This window comes from Pinus tabuliformis, chromosome 6 (assembly GCF_031772625.1).
Source record: "Pinus tabuliformis cultivar Carrire ecotype Pingquan chromosome 6, CPIR1, whole genome shotgun sequence".
Lineage (NCBI taxonomy): Eukaryota > Viridiplantae > Streptophyta > Pinopsida > Pinales > Pinaceae > Pinus > Pinus tabuliformis.
In genome coordinates this window covers 1,598,264,344-1,598,286,094 of record NC_142292.1, presented here as the reverse complement: position 1 = coordinate 1,598,286,094, position 21,751 = coordinate 1,598,264,344, and the positions used below count along the sequence as shown (strand labels likewise).

General features: G+C 37.8%; 1 pseudogene; it reads right to left on the bottom strand.

The window, feature by feature from the left end:
* Positions 1–18,151: 18,151 nt before the first annotated feature.
* On the bottom strand, positions 18,152–21,485 carry LOC149264960 (E3 ubiquitin-protein ligase UPL7 pseudogene; annotated as a pseudogene).
* Positions 21,486–21,751: the final 266 nt, after the last annotated feature.

Genomic DNA, 21,751 nt, shown 5'->3' with positions numbered 1-21,751 from the left:
TACTAGTAGCACACTTGGAACATACTTTTACATATCTTGATACAATTTCATTCATACGAGGCCAATAACAATATATTTGTAGTTGAGCAACTATTTTTTCCTACACCAAAGTGACCAACAATAAGATAAGTATGGAATTCCCTTATGACATTAAATATTTCACCTTGTAGAATACACAACATGCCAAGGTGATACAACAATTTTTTATGAACATGATAATCCAAATCTTCAATATGATTTCCTTGAATCAAAGTTGCATATACATCTTTAAAATATTCATCTTGAGCATACTATTCAATGTAACTTTCTTGCATGATTGAGTTATGACTAAGAATAACATATGCATTAACAATAAGCCTTGACAACATATCTACAACTTTGTTGTAATTACCTTTCTTATACTAGATGGCCAAATGAAAATGTTGCAGAAATCCCATCCATCTAAAATTTCTAGATTGTTCTAGCTTGGTTTGCGATTGAAGATATTGTAGAGGTTGATGGTCAGCATGAATAATTGTTTATTTACCCATCAAATAATGCTTTCATTTCTTCACGATTTGTACCAAATCACTAAAATATTTATCATAAGTTGGATAGTTAATTATCTCATTGGGAAAGGTCTTAGAATGATAAAATATTGGCTCACCATGCTGCATAAATACTTCTCCCATAGCATATTCACTTGCATCGGTCTGAATTTCAAATGGTCGCCTGAGATCTGGAAGTGATAGAACTGGTGTTGTACATTGATTTTCTCTTTCAAAGTGTCAAAAAAATTCTACTGCTTGCCTCCCCACTGAAAGACCTTCTCCACACTTGTCAAAGTATGTAATGGTGCTACAATAGATGAGAAGTTAGTGATAATTTTTCTCCAATATTGGGTTACTCCCAAAAAACTTCTAACTTCTATTACATTATTGGGCTTAGGCGAATTCATAATAACATCTAGTTTGGAGGGATCACTCTTCAATTAACCACCTCCTACAATATGTTCTAAGTAAACCAAAGAGGTTTTCCTTCACATTTAGAGATCTTCAAATACAACTTTTCCTTTTTCAAGACATCTAAAACCTGCTTTACATGTTTGACATGCTCTTCACGAGTCCTACTAAAAATCAGAATATCATCTAAGTAGACTATGAAAAAACCATCAAGGAATAGTTGCAATACATCATTCATAACTCTTATGAATGTAGAAGGTGCATTACAAAACCAAAATGACATAAGTAACCATTCAAACATACCTTGTTTTTTCTTCAAAGAAATTTTCCAAATATCATCTTCAAAAATCCTTATCTAATTATAAGTACATCTCAAGTCTAACTTATTAAAATAAAAAACATCCTTTAATTGATCTAGAAAATCATCAATGCAAGGAAGAGGATAACGATTCTTTACTGTGATCTTGTTCAAAGCTCGGAAATCCACACACATGCGCCATGTACCATCTTTCTTTGGAACTAAAACAATAGGAGACCCACAAGGAGATGTACTAGGTCTAATGATACCTTTGTCAAACAACTCCTGGATTTTCCTCTTGGTATTCACATTCTCCAAAATAACATTCTATACATGCCAATATTCAGAAGTGGTGCATCCTGCTGCAATTGTATCTCATGTTGGATTCCTCTTTTTGGAGGTAACCCTTCAGGTTCTTGAAACATCTTGTCATAAGTATTAAAAAATTCAACCAATTCATGCTTGAGTTTAGAATCACATCTTGAGAAATCTTCAAATTCAACAATATATTTAGCTTTTATCATCAACAACACAAAATTCTTACTAGCATTCACAAGCCTTTTCATTTGTCCTGCACTAACAAGAGATAAGTTCATCTTCTTGCAATGTTCTCTAACAATATAATCAACTCCATCTTTGAATAGATGATACTTGTTCTCATGATGATAGAATATGGATTTCCAGTCATATAAGTTTGGACTCCCTAAGACAATCCCACAAATGTTCAGTGGTACAACATCAAGCTCAACCTCATCTAAAAAATTAGCAATGATGTCAAATTTGAGTTTACATTTTCTTGTTACTTGTAATTTCACATCATCACATACCCAACCCAAAGGATAAGGTTTTTCATGGCATGTGGTCTCTAGATTAAGTTTCTTGACAATTATTTCAAAAATGAGATTGACTTGATATCCACTATCAAATTATGTATCAACCTTTGTATGTTTTTTAATGACCTCGATATTAAAAAGCTCACTTCTTTCTTTACCAATTTGATATCCAACAATCTTGTTATGAGAACTAATACTTGTCTTAGAAGCTATACCTTTCATTCTCATGGTTGTGGTTCTAGTTTCATCAGCTGAATTTGATCCCAAATCTTGTTGAGTTGTAGCAATAGTCTTTTGCTTCCCCTTGTTATTAAACTTCTTTGGTCTAAATTTTGGATGTAATTTCCAACAATATATTCATCATGGCCATCTTTTGAACAATGTTTTCAATTAAGTTTCTCTCCCTCTTTATTGATTGTAGAAATTTTCTTGCCTTTTCCTTTAGCTTTCCCTTTTCCTTTGTCTCCAAATTTAAAGGGTTTCTTGCTGAACTCTTGAGGAACATTCTTGCCTCTTGATTTTAAATGAGTAGCCTGAAAAAATACTTCATCTAGATTGGTGGGATTAAACATAAGTATAGTATGTCTCAAATAACCATTCAATCCACCTATTTATTTAAGGAGAGTATCTTGTGAGGTGAAATTAACACCCAAGATTAATGCTCTTTTTCTAAATTATTGAGTGTAACTTTGAGCACTCTGGCCTTTAGCTTGTCTAAAATTTTGCCAATCCATTATTTTTTTTGCATCTAAGATAATGGATAAATTTTCCTTCTTAATGCAACTATTAAATCATTCCAAGAAGAGATAAATTTACCACTTTTCTTCAAATATTCTTGAGTTCTAGCCTCCCACCAGATAAGAGTTGTGCCTTCCAAACAAAGAGAAGCAAGATGGATATTTGTGACATCATCATCAATATTTTTAATCCTGCAATAAACTTCAATTTGATGTACACAATTATCCCAACTTTTCAAGATTTACTTCTCCATTATACATTGGCAATTAAAATTTGACATGAAGCTTAAGCAAATGAGACTTAGCATGTCCTCTTGGAGATGTAGGAGGAGTAGGTCTATGTGAAGGAGGTGAGGATGTGTTGGGTTGTGTTATATTCTTTCCACGACTAGCCTACGTAGTTTACAGGGGGGTGGAGCCCTCGCTTTTTTGTGTCGATTGTGCAGTGTGAGGGTCACAAGGGGTTTGACGGGGGCGAGTAATCCCCCTCTATGGGGTTCAGGGCAGCGCCCTTGGGAATTTTTTTTTGGACCCTATATTAGGTTGGACGGACCTACCTATGGTTTTGTGCATGGTTTTCGCACATGGTTTTGGACGCGATGGTTTTCGGTCCATGGTATTGGATGCTTCAGCATGTATAAATATGTATTGTAACATTGAAAGGAACATAATGAAAAATCAAGCTAGTAGTCTTGATTTTGAGATCCAGGGGAAAATCTTTGTGTATATGTGTTTTATGTGTTATGCTCTTGCATTGTTTATTTTCTATGTTTTAGAATTCGTATGCAGGTAATTTCTGTATGGGGTTAAAACCTATAGGATGGATGGGAATAAGGAGGTGGAGGAGGAGGAGGTGGTGGAAGATTTTTCCCATTACTAAAATCAACTTTTGGTTGATTATAACTTTCTCCTTGCAACCATGCTATTCTTTCATTATAAAACAATTTCACCATCTCAAGCATATCAAAAAAATATTTTTTGAAACCTCTCTTATCCTCATACATCAATCCTTGTTCTCGTCCTTCTTCATGTGCCATGACTTGTGGAGTATGTGGTCTTCTTGAGCGAATTTGAGGGTTAGGTTCTTCAAGTGCTCCTTCTCCTCTTCTCAATCTAGACCTTGTAAATATTCAAGAACCTTGAAAATTCTATCAAACCTTCACAAAAACCATGCTCTGATACCAGACTGATCCAAAAATGAAAGTGAAGGTTTCAATAAACAATTTTGAAGCTACTTTATGTCTTTCAGGAAATGGATCATGGTTGAAAAATTACCACAAACTTAAGCTAATTTGTAGAAATTTAACAATTAAAAGAGGACAAAAATGAAACATAAAACTCAAGAAAATTGATAACATATTTCACCCATCTTGGGTTACATCTCTGCACCTAGATTCTAGTGGTGATCGCTTTATTATATGCTCAAATTCTCAATATATCAACAAAAAAGCTTCAATATACAAAAATAACACTGTCATTGTGTCCAGAATGCTGAAAAACCCCCATTTAGGCTCTCCTTGAGCTCAAAAAGGCTAAAAATGAGCAAGTTATGCCTCTTTTCCGAAGGCTGTGTTTAAACCTTGCAACACAAACACAATTCATTTTTCCCCTTTGCATTTAAATGGCCTTTGGCGTATTGGTGGAACATTGAAATGGGAACCTGAAGGTACTGGGTTCAATTTGGTGGTGTAGGCATAACACTCGACATTATTTTTTAATATTTAACACAATTTTTTCTAAACAAACCATAGCCCCGACCTATCTCCTATGTTCTCGCTTCCATGTTGTCACATGGCCACAGGCGGTGTACCATGTGCTCCAATCGCATGCGTTATACCGTTGGTCATGTCTCTACATTAAATCGTGGGACGAGCCAGTCAGGTGAGCCTGCCAGTTTGCCCACTACCCCCAACTCTTCGACCAATAGTTAATAATTATAAACCACATACATTCATTTAACAAGAGAAATATATGACATAATTGTTGGGTGTTGGTATGTTGGTTGAGACGTTATGTGTATGATTCCTATGGAGGCTCAACTGGTTGGTTTTACAAAATTTTTGACTCAAACTGTAAGGCCATTTGGCAACCTCTCATAGGGCCACATGGCACCCTATGATTGGCCCATGTGGTGGCCTATGATTTTTCAACAAATTGAACTGTATGCCTGGTCAAAAAATGATGTCAGCACCACTTTCCCCCATGTGATTGGTCCACGTGCCCACTTTTGGTTGGATCTTCTGTAACGAATCCCATATTTCCATGTATCATGTTTGTATACTACCACATGGTAGTCCATACACCTACAAGTCAAACTACAAATTTGACTTTTTCCCTGTTTGCCTAAAACTTCAGAATATGATAACTTTCTCATACAATGTCAGATTGAGGCGATCAAGTATCGTTGGAATCAGAAGGACGAGCTCTAGGATTTGGTACTAGTTTTATGAGAATTTGAGCACTTTTATTTTTGAGCATTTTCTGGATCCCTTAGATCAAGAGACCTTGTCGACGCTCTTGTTTGGTTTTCTTTAGAAATATGATTTTTCTACAAATTAGGGTTTAAATTTTACATGCTTTCATTTCAGCATTATGTTTTCCTTTCTTTGCAAGATAGCATAGGGGTGTGCAAGTATGCTTTCATTTCAACATAGATAGAGTAGAGGTGTGTCTTCCTTTATTTCATGTAACCTAGGTTTGTGTGTTATCTCCCTTTCAACAAGTTATTTCTTGAAATTACAAATTTCTTGTAGCATAACTTGGTCTTTGTACATCTATCTCTCATTTCAGTATTTTGACCTACTTAAATCAACAAGAGAAAGAGATAGTGTGTACTGCACATATAGTTCCATCCCCTCTTAAGTTTGTACAAACCTTGGGTAGACAATTAAAGTTGAGACACTTGGGAGTTGCAATGTCGTTGTTGCTAGATAGAGGGCCATCAATACCCATAGGGTTCTATAATTTTGAGTCCATATAGTTTTCATATGTTGAAGGGACAAAATAAGCCAGCTAATGCCCAAACAAACTTAAGGCCTCAACTGTTGAAGAAACGTATGTAATCAACGAGAGGATCTTAATGTCTTTTTTTCTAATGCAAGATTCAGTCCTTCCAATTCATTAATCAAAAAAATAAAGTACATATCATACATCTAAACTCTCATGGTCGATAACTGGGGGGAAGCCCCAACAAAATTGTTCCTACATCCTATCTTCAACAATTACATTTGGGGAAGCCCCCACAAAACACATGGACTTGGCTCCGAAAAGAACCAAAGGATGACTGCATATAAAGGCCAAAATACTGCCCAGTTACTTAAACATTGGTTTGGCGGCCTGCATGGAAAGCACTTTAAAATATCCCCCCGGGAAACGCTTTTCCCACCAAACCTATCCCTTCTCTAAAATCTTGACCGTTGAACCATTTCAATTGATCAAATGGTTGAAGCCCAAAATGCCAAGAAAAACTGCTCACCTGATACCGCTAGGGTTCGCAACTTGCACGTGTGATTAGGACCGTTGATTCACCTTAAGAGATCAAACGGTGGAGATAGATCTCGCACCACCAACATTCAGGGGAATTAACGTGCGATAAGGGTGGTTTTCCTCCCTACCCCACTGCCACGTGGAGTTCATCGAGTGGGATCACTCCTGAAAGGGAAAAATCACTTCCCACTTATGATGGCCATGATCACCGAAAAACCACTCAGTTTGTGGAGAATAGGGAAAAAAAGGAAAACCTCTGGTTACGCTTTCTTCAAGTGTCATCTACTCCCTCTTGCTCGCACCTTTTGCCCTCCTAGACTCGAATCTTGGAACCCATCATCGTCTGCTTTCCTCCAACCCCTACATCTTTCTTCCTCTTCCGTACAACTGGAAACTTCATTGAACCAATTGATTTGGGAATCACTGGTTAACCTCTCCAGACCGCTTTCAAAAGACCCCATTGTGAACCTGCCTCTGATCAAACACCTGCTGGTTAACTGTACCCGCCCTCATGGCTTTTCTAAGGAACATTGTATTGTCTTCGTTCGCTTGGTTTTGACACTCTGTCTTTAGTCTGTTTCTAGGGAACTCTCGCCAATTCATCACTGCCCTATTATTAGTGTAGATCACTCCTTGATTGGCTAGAAAGTCTACTAGTTTATTGTTATTTCTTCTCACATGAGCAAAGTTGACAGTTCTCAGTCTTTGTAGATGAATTTGAATCCATTGGAAGACTTAAATTAGCCTCCAGTTAGAAGAGGCTTTTTCCAATTTTGTTCCCCAGCTTATTCTTTTGACTGAGTTAATGACCAGTTCGAAGTCAGCTTCAGTGATCGTGTTTTGGCGATTTTCCTGAACCAGGAACTCAAAACATTGTTCCATGGCCATTAACTCCACCATGTTGTTGATGGCTTTTCCTAAGTGGCCATGGAAGATACACAGAATATCTCCCTTGTCATCCCTTAACACCCCTCCATGGCCTGCCTTGCTCGGATTACCATTGGAAGCTCCATCAATGTTAAATTTCAGAAAGCCCTTAAGGGGAGGGTGCCAGACATCTAGATCAAGATACACTATAGAAGCTTTTCTAACTAAGCCTTAAGGAACAAGACCCTGTAGTTCTAGCCTACAGAGAATCCTCTAGTCTGAAGTAGAAGGGGGATTCGAGGGAAGATCTTTGAATTGTAGTGTTGACCGTTTCCTTAATCCGTTTTATGATTAGATCATAAATAAACTGGGAAGATTTCTTAATATTCTTGAAGATTCTATTGTTCCTTTCTTTCCACACATTCAAAAGAATGAATGTTGGTGTAAGAGCCCATGCTAAATCGAGAACTTCATTATTCAAAAAGTTCTTTCACCAATTGGAGAGAGTATTGAAAATAATTCCAATATCTCTGTCAGATTGTTGGAAGATTACTGCAAAAGAATCCCATAATTTGGAGGTGAAAATGCAATTATTGAGAAGGTGTTCCATGGTTTCCTCTTGAGCCTCACATAGATGGCATCTAGAAGGCCCAAGGAAGCCCCTTTTCCTGATATTATCCCAGGTCAGGATTTTCCTTTGCAGAACCAGCCATAGAAAAAGTTTAATTTTCATCCAACCCTGATGCTTCCAAAGGTTTTGCCAAATCCTGTCAGGAGCCTGGGAATCCAGTTCAAGGAGAATGAGTTTAGCTTCTTTGAGATTAAAGTTCCCCTCATTATTGCTGCCCCATCTCAGCTGATCATGCCCCCTTGAAACAAGAATTTTCCTTTGTTCTAACATTTTCATTGGTCTTTCGACCTTGGTTTTCAGAGGACTATCATTTCTGAAATCAAGTTTTGTCCATTTTCTCCATTTCCCTAAACTATCAGTTTGGTCCAAAAAATCCTTTACCTGGGTGAGCTCCTTGGTATCTGTCTTTGCTTTGAGGTTCTCAAAGTCCTCCTATAACAGAATAGGTTCTTGTTGCCATCTATCCTCCCAGAATAAGGCTAAGTCTCCCTCCCTAATTTCCCAGAAGCTATGGTCTTGAATTAAGCTTTTTTTATCCCGGGCTTTGTTCCAAATATGAGATCCTCTTATATTCCCATACATCCTTATGCGTTCATTATCTAGCCAAGAACTTGCATATTTTTCTTTCCAAGTGATGGCCTATTGTGCTTCTGGTTCCTTTACCCATCGCCACCATAGTTTAGCCCCTAGAACCTTACTAAGAATCTTAGGATCATCCAGTTTGAGACCCCCATGGTTCTTGGGTTTGCACATTTTTTCCCAGGAAACTAAGGCACATTTCTTCTTTTCTTCCCCCTTGCCACAAAGAAAGTCCCTTTGAATGTTTCTCATTTGGTGCAGAATTCCTTTAGGGGCAGGGATAGCTGAAAGCATAAAGATTGGGATTGATTGAAGCACAGCCTTTGTGAGGACCAACCTGCAGGCCAAGTTTAATGATCTTACTGTCCATTTCATGGTCTTGTCTTGTAGCTTACTTATCATCGGCTCCCAAATACTCTTGTGTAACAGTTTTTCCGTTAAAGGAACCCCTAGGTATTTCGAGGGGAGAGAGTCTCTTTGGAAACCTAGAATTCTAGATATATTCTTCTGAATAGCAATGTTAGTATTGAAGAAAAAAATCTTAGATTTGGAGAGATTAGCTTCCATACCAGAGGCCTTGGCAAAGTCATGGAGGATTTGTTTGTAAGCAAGAGCTTCTTTGACTGTGGGTATTCCCTGAAGCATGGTGTCATCCACAAATTGCTGATGAGTTAAGGCTTGTCCATTGTCGGAGAGTTGAATCCCCCTGATGTTACCAACTGTTTTTGCATGCTTGATAGCTCTGCCCAATCCTTCCATCATGAGGATGAAGAGAAAGGGTGAGAGAGGGTCACCCTGCCTGAGGCCCCTGGAAGGGGTGAAAGTCTCTGAAGGAGAGCCATTAACTAGAATTGAAAAACTAGCAAAAGTAACCAAAGCCAGGATCCATCTTACCCAATTGTGATCAAACCCAAAAGCAATCAGAATTTCCCTGATATAGTTCCAATTCAGTTTATCATAAGCTTTGGCTATGTCCAATTTCATAATCATTCCCACTTTTCTCTTACTAGTAAGAGAGTGCACCACTTCATGAGCTTGGATGATGTTATTAAGAATTTGCCTTCCTTCCACATATCCCAACTGTTCTCTCGAAACTAGTGAAGGCAAGAGGGGTTTGAGTCTATTTGCAACCACCTTTGATATTATCTTGTAAATCACATGGCATAGAGCTATAGGTCTGAACGTATTAGGTGTTTAAGCCATCTCCTGCTTATCAATCAGGGCTATAAAAGAGTATTTCAGAGCTTTCAAAATGGTTCTGTGCCTCCTGGAATCTTCTACCTGCAGAATATCCTGTTTGACAATATTCCAGCATGCTTTGAAGAAATCGACATTGAAGCCATCCAGGCATCGCGCCTTACCATTCTACATTTCTTTGAGAACCCCACTAACCTCCTCTTTAGTCACAGGCCTATAAAGATTAACATTATCCTCTCTGGAAACTAACCTGGGTATGTACTTAGTGAAGTCTAGGATGTGGTGATCTCTTTCATAACATGTTTCCTGTGTTGTGTTTCTAAAGTACCGGACTAGAACTGCCTCTATATCTTCATGATATTTGAGATTATTTCCTCTTTTATCCTTAATCAGAGAAATTCTATTATGAGCTTTGTTTGCCATGGTGGATTTGTGAAAAAATCTGGTATCACGATCACCTTCTTTTAGCCACTGGACTCTGGATTTTTGTCTCTAGAATATTTACTCTTGTTTGCATATATTCTTCCATTGTTGCTGATATTTTGTGGCTTGATTACTTTAGTCTTTGTCATGGCCCTCTTTGATAAGGGTTTGGTTAAGTACCAGCAGTCTGCCTTCAATCAATTTTTCTCTTCAAATATATTGCTAAATTCATTCTTGTTCCAATCCTTAAGCCTGATCTTGATGTGTTTTAATCTTTTTTGTAGGAGGAACATTCTAGTTCCCTGAATGTTTAAATCCTCTGCCCACCATTTGGTTACATTGCTGATGAAATCTGGGTGGGAAAGCCAGATGTTCTCAAATCTAAAAGGTCTGTTCCTGGGGTTACCAATGCCTCGAACCTCTAGTTGAACTGGCCAGTGATCTAACCCGCCAAAGGGTAGCACTCTTGCTACCATTTCCTTTTCATTGAGCATAAGATCCTCTGAGATTATGAACCTGTCTAATTTGGAAGCTACTTGAGACTCTCCTCCTTTTTTATTGTTCCAGGTGAATATTCCGTTATTCATTTCAATATCCACCAGCTCCTTATCAATAAAGGTTTAAAAAGCCAAAGAGTCTTTGCCAAGCACTCTAGTTCCCCCTTTTTTTTTCCGTGAGTGATTTAATCATGTTGAAATCACCACCTAAGATCCAGGGTATTCCTACATGTCTATTTCTGAGAGTCTCTAGAGAATTTAGAAGCCTAAGTTTGTCATCCATTCTTTGTGGGCCATAGACATTTGTAACTAGGTAGGTTTCCTTTTCTCCTACTGGTTGCATTACTATAGATAAATAATCCCTAGATGCCTCCGCATATATTAAGTCAATTTTTTGTGGATTCCAGAGAGTGAGAATACCTCTGGCTATATTCTCTACTTTGACTTCCAGGAACTCAAATCTATTGACCCATTTACTGTGGATATCTCTTATCTTCTGAATGGAACACTTAGTTTCCTAAATGAAAATCACATCCGGGGATGCTTGTTTCATTCTATTACTCAGTAATCTGTGTTTCCTTTTGCTACCAAGACCCCTGATATTCCAAGAAGTGAACTTCATAATTAAAGATTAGTAAAGGAGTAGCTAGATAGGTCTTTCATCTTACCTGAATCTATCTTTAACTTCCCACATTCCATCAACAACTCGTTATGCTTTTTTTTGCCCCTCTTCTTTCTTGGGATTTTGGGTGCTAGTCCTGTTGTATTTTTCATCGTTTTCACTCCTTCTTTGCCTTGTATATATTTGTGTTTTAGTCTTTCCAACCCCGTATTTTGGGTCTTCCATAAAAACAACTGTTGAACCCTATTGAACTCCTCTGTGGGTAACAAGTCTAACCCATCTCTGGTTCCTTGATTCAAGAAACCTTCTGAGTCTAGGTTCTCTTTCTCAAGAATTTCCTGGAGTTCATGGTCCTCCATATCCGTCTCACTTTGGGTCATTTCAAGATACATTGCCTGTTCTGCAGTACTTAGCATAAATTCTTTTTGTTTGTTGTTTTCTTGTATTTGAACACTTTCTTCTTCTTTTTCCTCATCCACTGGGATTCCTTCCTTTGCTTTAGCAATATCTATTGGACCTTCATCTGCTTCGAGGACTTGGAAAATGTTCTTGTTAACTTGCTGTCCTGCCACTTTGCATGTTCTTAGTCCTCCTTTTCCCCCCTTTCCTTTGTGTTCCACCTTGAAGAAGCTTTCTGGGTCCTTCATTATATCCGCGTTGTTTTTGTTCTCGATCTTACTGAGAGAGAAATCTTGGAACAGATGTCCATGTTTGTGACATTTGTGACATCTAAAAGGAATATGTTCATGATCTACCATTTGTATCCATTCCTCATCAAAAACTTCTAGAATAACCTCATTAAGCAAATCTCAAAAGAGATCCATCTCCACACATATTCTAGCGAAGGATGTTGGGTCCCTATAATACTAGTAATTACCCCATTACTATTGTAGTTATACCCCTTATTTATATTGTTGTGCCCCCATTGCCACCATATTGTTATTAATGTGCCCATAGAATCCCTCTACTGTTATTTTTGTGGCTTTATATTATTATTGTTAGGTCGGCTGGATTATATTGTGACTCCATAGACTCCTATATATAGAAAGGAGGTTTTGTCATTTGAAGCATCCCAGAATTGTTCATTTATGTAATGTAAAGGAGGTTGCCCCCTCGAAGAGGCTAAATTCTAAGGCGTTGAACTATCTTTTCTATCTTCTCTTGAGCTGGTTTCATAACATTTGGTATCAGAGCTTTGGATTCTAGGGTTTCGCTTCTCCAAACATGTCATCGTGGAATTTTCGCTATAACGTTTTTTCTGTGATGTTTCAGAAGTCGCAAAAAAGACCCATTTGAGAAGCAATTGTGCTGAACCTTGGGTCCGAATTTCAGAGCTTTTCGCGCGATATTTTCGGAGATATGATCTCAGGAAGTTGGTCTTTTTGCAGACTCCCGAATTACAATCAAAACAGGTGACCTGGGGAAAATCGTCATAACTTTCTTTCTGAGCATCAGATTGAAATTTCGTAAGAAGGTACAAAAATAGGATGGACTGTAGTTTTGTTTATATATTTTTTAGAGTCAAAGGTTGAAAAAATGACACGTGGAACTTCATACAAGTTCGCTCTACTGAACTAGTCTATAATCAGGTCACTGCGGGAGATTGTGCATAACTCTTTCTTGAAGAATCCAATTTGGATCAGACTAGTGGCATTGGAAAGAGGACATAGAAGGCTACTACAGGTCAAAATTTCAGAACTGGATGATTTGAAATTACAGAGATACATCAGATTCAATATCAGGCTTCTACAAAGTAAAAAAAGATGTGTAGTTTTTATTTTTTATTTTTGCATAAGCTTGGTTTGAAGGAATTCAAAGGGCATAGTAAAGCATTATTATCGGTAACTGATGCCCTAAGGAAAGAAAATGAAAATACCTAGTAAGGAACCTGAAATCTCTAGCATGACTCATGAAGAAGAGGAAGAAATGCTACATGATATATCAAAATTACAAGAACAAGTGCAACAAATGTCACACTCACAAAAGCTAACAGATGCTAAGATAAATGGCGTGGATTCTAAGATAAAAGGCATGAAAGCTAAGATGGATGATCTGAAGACAGATTTGAGGACAGATCTGGAACAAATTTCATGGTCTAAGGTCGCATATAGAGGCCAACTGCAGCATAAAAGTATGGTCCTCCTTCAAACACTCTGTCCTTATCTTCAATATTTGCAAAAACTACAGTGAAAAATCCCTTGGACCCAAGATGTAGGTCAATGTTACCTTTTGGTTTCTAGTGGTATTTAATCCATGTTTGTAAAGCTTTTTTAGTGGGCCACACCCCCATGAATTTACAAATGATTGCATAAGTTTGCATGTGATCCCTGTGCGCATACAGGGCTAGATCATTTAAAATGACTCTTGGAGTAACCGCCGCCTTGGGTTTGCATGGTCCCATGTGAGATTTGTCTTTAGTTCTTTGTTCCTTGATTCCTTCCTCATTTTCCAATGCATCATTGTGTTCCCTTGACTTAGTTCCCTCCTTTTCTTCTCCATTGTTTCTCTCCTTTCCATCTGGAGGCTCTCTGTCATTTTCCATTGGTTTTTTTCCCCTATTAACCACAAGTTGCTTATAGGAGGGAGTGGAGCTCCCTCCTATGCGTCCTTTCATGGAGCTCTGTCTCAGCGGTAGTCCAAAACCTTGGTTTTCTTCCTACTGTGTTTCCGGTGTCCTTCGGCCGACCAAGGTTCCTTCAACATATACAAGTATCAATGAGAGGATCTTATTGTCACCTACTAATGAATAGTGAATTTATGGAGCATGTCCCACCAAATAATACTCAAAATTAAATATGTAATAAACATTTCAAAATCTTAATACAAATACATATCGCCACCCCAACATAACTTGATATGTTATGGGAGATGATGTATTGTACAATGGTATTGGCAGGGAAGAGGTGTAGGATTATCTTTGTTGGGATTTATAATAGGAAGGAGTTAATGCCACCTTTGACACTAGAATTCAAGGGAAAATAGTAGGTAATAACTTATTACTAGAACCTTGGCCTTACATTCTTTTATGTTATTCAACCAGCTCACAAATAGATAGATTAATGAATTAAAAATTATCCTCTTCGAGGTGGAAGCCTCCTTTACATTACATAAATGAACAATTCTTGGATGATACAAATGACAAGACCCCCTTTTTATGTATAGGAGTCTAAGGGATCACAATATAATTAGAGCCTACATGATAATAAAAATGTAAGGGCACAACAATAACAATAGTGAGCTTCTACAGGGCACAACCACAACAATATGGGGGCTACATGGGCCTGACAATAACAATAAGGGGGATACACTAGTATTATAGGGACCTAACATGACCCTCTCCTTCAAAAAAGTGTTTTCCTCAGCACTTGAGTAGTTATGGATGCTTTTGTATAAAATTATCATCCTCCCATGTGGAATCTTCAACAGGTAAGTTCTTCCACTTAATGTGATGCTCTAAAATTGATCGATTTTGTAGCTGTCGAGTTCTTGTTTTCGTGACTGCTTCAGGATCAAATATGATTTTTCCTTCTTCATCAATATTTGGAAACATTGTTTGAATTAGAAGCTTGTCACTGATAACCTTCTTTAAGCAAGAGACATGGAAAATTGGGTGTACTCGAGAAGATGCAGGCAGCTCCAATTTGTATACCATAGTACCAATCTTTTGCAACACCTTGTAAGGACCATAGTACTTGGGTGATAATTTATTGTCCTTCTTAGCTTGCTTGAGAGACATTTGTTTGTGTGCTTGTAGTCGTAAAAATACCCAATCACCTACATCAAAACTTATTTCACCACAATGTTGATATGCATGTTGTTTCATTTGATTCTGTGCTAGAGTGAGGTTATCGTTTAAGAGTTGGAGAACTTGTTTTTGATGTTTGATGTGATCTTCCACTTCTTGAACCGTATAATTTTCTCTTAAATATGATGTGATGGATGGTGGATGATATCCATAAAGTGCCATAAATGGGGTCATATTTGGTGTAGTGTGGAAGGAAGTGTTATAGCACCATTCAACTAGAGGTAACCACTTGACCCATTGTGTTTGTTTATCAAATACAAAGCAACAAAGATATCCTTCCAAACATGTTTTCACTATCTCAGTTTTCCCATCAGATTGAGGATGATAAGATGAGCTATGAGCTAATTGAGTACCAAGAAAAGAAAATAATTCTATCCAAAAATTTCCACTGAAAATGAGATCTCTGTCACTTACTATAGTCTTTGGATTTCCATGAAGCTTTTGAATTGTTTCCATAAATGCAGTAGCAACTGTACTAGATTTATAAGGATGAGATAATGAACAAAAGCATGCATACTTGGTATGTCTATCAACTACCACCACGATGAAACTTTTTCCTCCAGACTTCGGTAAACCTTGATAAAATCCATTGATACCTCCTCCCAATGCTGATTAGGAATGGATAACAGTTTTAACAAACCCGAGGTCTTAATTGTCTCAACTTTATTTTGTTGGAAAAAAAAAATTCCACAAACTTCTGAATATCATATTTAAGTCCATCCCAAAAAAAATTCCTTTTTGACCCAATGGTAAGTTTTTAAAGATCCTGAGTGCCCTCCTAAGGGATATGTGTGCAACTCCAAAAGAATATTTTTGCAGCTAAATGTATCTAAAGTGACCACACCTCTTCATCATGCTTCCATTCATCCCTTGCTTCAGTTATCCACTCAGGTTGGATAATAGAAATAGCACAAAACAATGCTTCCACATCCTCATCCTTTCTTAAGAGTGCATCTGCAACAACATTTTTCTTCCCCTTTTTGTAGATGATTTCAAAGTCATAACCAAACATTTTTGTCACCCATTTTTTATGCTCTTCTGAAGATAATATTTGTTCCAAAAATTATTTAAGACTATCATGATCTATTTTTACCTTGAAGTGTCTTCCCATTAGGTAAGGCCACCATTGATTTAGTGCATGTATTATTGCCAACATTTCCTTCTCATAAATAGGTTTTTGTCAATACTTTCCTTTGATTGGATGGATTTCAAAAGTAATGGGTCTTCCTTCTTGTATTAAAACAACACCAATTCTATTTCCTGAAGCATCACATTCCACAATTAAAGTTTTTGTGAAGTATAACATAGCTAAGACTAGTGCTTGGCACATTGCCTCTTTAAGATGTGTTAGCACTCAGAACGAAACTCAAGGCTGAGAAGAGGCAACTCCAAGGTAACCACTGACCAATATTTCGATCTGGAATCTAGCCTTGCCAGACCAGAGAGGGCTCTCTCTTTACCAACAAGATGTGGCTGCAAATAAATGAATTTTAGGCTAGCTATGGAGTGCGGGGATTTGTTTAAAAGGTTTTTGGGTCAAAGACGGCAAGAGAAGGGACTATTGAGCTATGGATTTGGGGCTAGTTTCTTCCAGCAAACTTAGGGCAAAGTAAGTGCAATGTTTATCCGGATAAAATATTGCAAATGTGAGAAGAATAGGAGAGAAAGCCTTCTGCCCTATAGGCATCAAACATGGGATGGATCTACAGTAGCAGTGTTAGATGAAAGAGGAACACGAGGTTGCTCAATAGAGCATCTAACAGAGGATGAATTCTAGAAAGACAACCATTACATCTAACAAAAAAATCATCATGAAAGGAGCATCATATACAGATGAATTCCTAACACATCTCTTAGATAATGTTGTAACAAGGTAGAAAAACAAAATATGTAAGTGAATTACAGGAAAAACATACTAGACATTAACACCGTGATGGATCCTAGGTCTAAAGGGAAAAAACTGCTTTATTAAAATGATATTCAATAAAATTTTACACAATCCAAATGCCTCTTCCTGTTGCAAAAATCGAACCTCTATCTTTTAAAAATAATCCTATATATACTAAATTACAAATCTATTTTTATTTCCTCAACATAGGAAATAAAAAATAAAAAATAAAATTAAAAATAAAATCCTATCATAAAACTCTATTATAAACTAATTTGCAACTAAAATCCCAAACTATCTCGAGAACCATGAGAAATAGTTTTTGAAAACCCAAATTATGTGAAGGTTTTCCAAGTGGATTAATATCACTGTATCTGCTCCTTTAAGTGTGGAACCATATTCCACAAAATCTTCCCTTTGACTGCCACCTCGCACCTTCCTGCACCAATCCTGGAGTTGTTTGATCAACCTGTTGTTCTCGTTCCTCCTTGGATGTTCTCTGACTGCCATTTGTACCCAGAATTCTGCGAACTATTAACTTGTACAACAATAACTGTAATGTCATCACTGCAAATGTCATACTCCAGCCATTCATTAACAATTTCAGCACCAGCATCGTGAGGATCATTGAATTTGTCAACCATATCAACCACCTCTTGACTGGAGATAAACTCAAAAATTCCATCACAAGCACCTCAGAAATTGAACTATCCCCTATGTTTTCAGCTATCTCCAACACTGTGCATTCTAGTTTTTCAATCCTTCAAGCAAAAATTACGCTTTCACTCAGACATGTAATTAAACAACTGACCTCCACCTGTTAATAATGTAATCCTGTATCAAATATTTAACACCATAGAATGAAATCCTCTGTCATTTTAATCAATCAGACACTTGGATTCAACATTTTTTTAGTGCCTCTTTTAACATTTTCATGGGCTTGGCACTAGACTCGGTTGCTAGGCTTTGACCTGTGTATTGTGACTTATAATATGCAGCATGAGCGGCTTGGAGATTTGGCAATGAAATATAAGAATTGGATATCATGATAATGACTGTTTTTAGAAAACTAACTATGCAACCTTTGCTTCTGTTTGTTTCCCAGGTGTAAGCGCTGCACATAGGGCTACACTCTAGAAGTGCAAAGCCACAGATAAAAGTGCAGCACCACAGCCAGGAGCGCAACGCCATAGCTAGATCGGCTTTAGCTTCCGATTTCTTGACCTGGTGTGTGTTGTGGATGCAAGGGCACAAAGTTGGGCCTTCGGCTCTCATCGTAAACATGACAAAACAAACAAGAATCCTTGGAACCAATACGCAAGGTTTCTTTCAAAACTAGGCCGCAACTTATCCTCCCCAAAATAATTTAACAGTTCGACTACTCTCAGAGTAACCACCTGTATACCGAGTGTTGTTTCTTAGGTCATCAACATCAAAGTCATGCTCTCCCCCAGAAAGCAGTTGATTGAACTCCCTTGCATTAAATAAGCTCAGCCACGATGGTGAAATCAAATCTGATAATCCTCTATTGAATGCATTTATTAGTGGCTGGATCTGCCGATTAAGTTTATAGTCTGCCATTGCATGTACATACTGTAACCTATTTTCATTTGTAACAGTCATATTAGCACCACCCGGTCTAAGCTCAATAACTACTAGATTTCCAAAAACCTCCTCTGTTACTGTGAAATCCAAAGCAAGGTCTCTAACATCCCCTTCATAATGCTTCAGGTACACAAGATTTTGATGCAATTCTGGATCAAGGCCAGAAAGCTCATCAAGGAAGCTATATCTGCCTAGCAGTTTCTGGACAAAAACATGAGAGAAACAGTAATCTAGTAAAATTCCCTCATACAAATCTTTTCCAACAATTCTGTCGAGGAACTCAATCATCTGCACCCCATTTGCAAGGATTCTTGCTGATGGGTGTGGAAATAGCAGTCTCTCATCTGTTGAAGTTTGCAGGAAAAGTCCATACCGAGGGTCAAAAGCAGACTTCGCCAAATCCGTGAGAAATTCCTTAAAGAGACCTCCGTAATCCAACCCTGCCTCTGGAAGGCCACACTCATTAACAAATGAAACATTAACACAGGACTTCAATTTTGACCCAGGGGAATTCAATTGTGCAAATCCATCCTCCACTATATGGTCATGACGCACTGCTATCTCAATTGATCCTGGCCTAGGTCCAACAACCTCCCCTGTCATTCTTCAAGCCAATTTATCAGCTTTGACAAACTCACGGAACATCTGTACCCTTTCTTCAAAAGGAAACACATGTGGAGTAGTTGTGACCAAAGAACCCATCGTTGAAGGCACGGATGAGTCTCCCAACTTCAAGCAAGTTGACACAGCTTCATGTGCTCTAGCTGCTGCAGCAATTGGAGGATGATATTTGACAGCAGGAGCAAGCCATAGAGATGGGGGGCAGAAACTACGTCTACAATCTCTTTCATATAAAAAGTACAAACACCTAACAGCTGCATCCATCAAAGGATTGTTATGATGCCCAGAATTATTCAAAAAGCCATTGTAGACCATTGTATTAAGCATTGCCGCAATTGTTCTTTGTTGTTCCAGTGTAAAAGGAGCCTGTTTTTCATAGAATTCTTCATCATCAAGAACCATAAGCAAGTGGGCATAAGTTGCACAAAATAGAAGTAACATTGTTGAAGTATCTTTTGGAATGCCCTGAGGACCCTTCTTCATAGGTTCCAAGTCCCATACTGTGCATGCATCATCTTTATCAGTATATTGCTGAAGAGAGTTATCTTTACACATATCAGTACTGCTATCTCCATTTGAAGACTTCCCTTTCGTTCTTAGAAAGGCAGAGGCCCATTTATTGCTTACATTTCTGATCAAACTTTCCTCCTTTCTACCAACTATATCATGAATTTGGTTCTCACCAATACTTAGACTGGTCTGGAATTGCTTCTGAACTCTTGTAAATCCATCTTTCTTGAAAATAAGAAATCTCTCTAACCACTCCCACAACTGTGACAAAAATCCCTGAGTGAAAGCTAATAAATTAAGAATAGGCAAAGGTCCACCAAAGGAATTCAAGGAAGAAAAGGTAGCGAGCAGGTATGAATACAATTGGGCAACATCTTGCAGTTCCAATTTTGTCTTTAAGCCCCCATGACCCAGATATACTTCATGCACAGAAGAACCCTCCTTTTTCACTGTAGCTAGAAGCTGGTGCAGATGCCACTGTTGATGGACTGGCCTCAAATACTCGATGAGTGATGAAGTCAATTTAGTAAATCCATCCCCATTTTCTGTACCACTCAAAAAATGGTGCTTGGGAACACTAGAACTATGGTCATCATATTCTTCCTCATCCTCATCTACTTTCCACTTTGATCGCCATTTTTTCTCAATCCATGGCATCAAATTCTCTAAAATACAGGAAAGAGCGAACACATATTCTCTACAACATAAGCCCTCCACAAGCTGTCCAGAATGTTTAGGGCTCTCGATAGAACCTAATGCCAAATTAACAACATTTGTCAGAGCCCAAGCAGAACTTGGAATCTCCATCCGCTTCTGTAGATCCAAATTTGTCATTTCCAAGAAGATAAATTCCTTTGAAATCTGCCATTACCACCATTGTTCTCAAACATGGAGAGAAAGTCGATGAATGTTTGAAGAGCAGGTAACAATGCAGCAGGAAGCCTCTGTGTGAGATAAGAAATTGTAAGTATATATACACAAAACTGTTCTGCTGCACGGGGAGATCTTTGAGTCAATCATTCATTCGGTCATATCATTTGATCCAGGAGCTGGTTTAGGGAGTGTGATATACTGTTGGAAATCTTTTTCCGAGCTTCTCTTGATGAACACATTTAAGACATGTCTTACATTGAATATCATGTGAAAAACATCTAACAAAATCAGACATAGTAAGAGCCCATGTTGATCACTGAAGGAAGGCCAAAGGACTGACTCTGATAGTGGCAACCATACTGGGGATAAAAGACTAATCACCCCGGTAATATTTTTCATATAAATTCTTGAACTTTGGATGATGAGTTTTAGGATTTGCTAGGCTAAAATAAAAAGTTGTAAAACAATATAGAAAAACTTCAAAGTTGAGAATATTGGCTTCGAGAAGGTACACCAGATCCAATCCAGATACAAATCCACCAATCATTGTCGATGATCCTCACAAGATTGGAAAGAAACATTGGAAACCTATAGAGAAATTCGGTGCTACTGAAGAAAAATTGACTGAAAAATCAAGTGAAGTTTATATTGCTCGCTTCTACTCACTCCCAGACAGGTTAGTTTTTCTGTAGGATCTTGAATTTGATATAAATTTTGAGCAAAGTTTGTTTCAAAGTAAGTCTTTGAGTTTGCTTGATCACATAGTTTTTGACTCTTGAATATCTCTTGGAAACCCTACTGAATATTTGTTTACCCAAAGTAAACCAGGATCACAGATTATCCATGCTCTTGATCAGTTACAAAATCTTGTTTCAAGCATAGACACTTGGGTGAAACACAGGCCATCCTTTGATTTTTGAAATACCTCTTTTACATCTACTGCAACTCAAACAATCCCCTAACCATTTCTTTCATCTTTGCAGATTGTTAATCCTCCTATTGTTACTACTCCATTGAATACATCAAGTACCACAAATCTTGCTTTAAATCCACCTCCCCCACCTCGAGTCATGGCTGCACGGTATGCACCCCTTGTCTTACCTCAGAATCTTGATGATATGCCCGCTGATTACCAAAGTAAAATACCTCTTTTTGATGCCACTCAAAGCATTAAAACGCAGCAACATGTTGATAGGATGAATGAATTCTTTGACCTTCATGAGGTAGAGGTAGAAAATGTGACTATGAGATTATTTGTCCAAAGCTTTGGAGGTGAAGTTCGAAAATGGTTCAGAGCTTTACCAACAACCTCTATCACCACTTTGCCAGTTCTGCATA